The 2,079-nt window shown below is 30.8% G+C and overlaps 1 pseudogene; it reads left to right on the top strand.

Annotated features, from left to right (window-relative positions):
* Positions 1-313: 313 nt before the first annotated feature.
* Positions 314-1,720, top strand: LOC125869859 (mediator of RNA polymerase II transcription subunit 20a-like; annotated as a pseudogene).
* The last annotated feature ends 359 nt before the right edge of the window (positions 1,721-2,079 follow it).

Genomic DNA, 2,079 nt, shown 5'->3' with positions numbered 1-2,079 from the left:
AAAAAATATTGATTCCACAATAAATTAGAAGGAAAAAGAAATACTATTTTGACTGTCTAATAAGTTTAACCATAAAAGGTAACTTTGTTGAAATTTTAGTAACAAAATCCAAATATGACATGAATTTAATGACTTGATATTTGTTCTAGATATTTGTTCACTATAAATACAGTTTTATGCTTTCTTTCAAACTATAACATATGACTTTAAGATTCATTCTCTTATCTTTCCTTGTATTAGCCAAAGCCTTTTTTTCTGTTTGGATGAATTTTTTGTTAAGAGGAAAAAGGAAATTGTACTTGTAATCAACAACATGCCGATCAAATGGTAACGATTTTGAATTTACTAGAAACATAACATTTTTGAAAGATTTGGTGTGTATGCTTAAGTGTACAGTTTGTTACTTTGTTTGTTGTTAGGGTTCTGCACTGGCAGCCAAATACAGGCACAACAGTCAATAGTCAAATACTGATAGAAGTATCTAATTGTGCTGAGAGCATTAATGGTGTTAAAGAAGGAAGATGGAAAAATACTTTTACCTTCTATAACCCCATACTCAAAGGTATTTCATTACTTAATAAATCATATGTATGTAGACACGATTTAAAGGAATAATTTTTTTTTCTCGATGCATTACAAGGATTGGATTTGGGAAGTTTTTCTTCTTTTTAATTAATCTATAAAAAAGCAAAGAAGTATTTGAAAAAAATTGGGTCAAGAATAGATCTAAATGTAAGATAATCTATATTTCTCGCATTGCTAACTTACACATCATGTCATTTTTAAGAGTACTTTTGTGGCCATATACGAGATTTGATTGTTGATTGAATTATTTTTTCTTTTACTAGAACAAGCAAATGCATCGGAATTTCCCCAAAAAAATTGGGGGTGTCACTTCAAGAACAACCCAACAAGTTTTACATGGCACTTAGTAGGAAACGACTGGTTGTGGAAGCAGAGTCATCAATGCAAGACGATAATGGAGAACTTACAATCTTATAGAATGAAGGTTGCAGTTAATTGTGAGGTTTGTATTATTGAGATCTGCAAATTATTGTTCTTATTGTAAGTGGATGATATACTTATATAGCACCATCAAGAATTTTGTCTTCATAAATGCTCATTAAAATATTTGACTGATATAGGGGTTTCAGTATCGACTTGGTGACTTCCGGTTGCGAGTAGGCAAAGCTATTCCAATAAATTCTGAGACCTTGAGGGGAATAGTTATGGAGGTATGCAAATACTTTCAGAGATTTATTCTCAGTTGAAGCTTTTTATGTGGTTAAGCCTTTTTTTTTTTAGAAAAAAAAAACATAGCTACGTTGTAATATATTATCATTTTTTACTCTTCATGGAGAGGAATTCAATTATTGTACTTTACCTAATTAAAAAAATGATTACTATTATGAGCATGTTTGCCTCATAAGATGTTTGTTTCTTTTGTAGATGGAGTATCTTTCGATTTCCTCATGGGAAATATCACATCTAATTATGAGTGAATTCTTTGAGATATGGAAGGAAACTCTGAAAAAAAGATCATTATCGGGTCATTTTGTGCAGGTTGAACCAAAATTTTCAGAGTTTGGCCTCTTTGATCAATACACTTCACAACACACAGTTGTACAATATGCTAGCAATCTTGGCTCAAATGGCAGCAATATCTCAATCATCACAAGATCAATGTTCATTAATAAATTGGGAATATTCACATCAATAGTAAGCAATCTTAAAGCTAATATATGATTTCAGATCAATGTAATTTCTTTTCTTTTTAGTGGGTGATATGGAAAGTTAAATGGTTTCTTTTGTTTGAAGAATTGTACTTACGATTATATAGACTCTTAAGCCCATGCAAGACAAGTTGGAACTTTGAAGCTTTGGAGAGTAGAACTTTTTTGCTCAAAAGGAAAAATGGTATATATGTTAATATTACTATATATAGGAAATTAAAGTATGGTAGATAATTTATTTAGAGAGGAATTTTGGTAGTGCAGTTGGTTGGCTACATGAATGAGGTGGAGCAGGTAAAACCTTTTACCAAGTTATAAAGCATCCCTGTATTACTAATCACCACAA

This window comes from Solanum stenotomum, chromosome 7 (genome assembly GCF_019186545.1).
Source record: "Solanum stenotomum isolate F172 chromosome 7, ASM1918654v1, whole genome shotgun sequence".
NCBI lineage: Eukaryota > Viridiplantae > Streptophyta > Magnoliopsida > Solanales > Solanaceae > Solanum > Solanum stenotomum.
The sequence above is the reverse complement of the archived record's forward strand: the minus strand, read 5'-3'. Positions and strand labels throughout refer to the sequence as shown.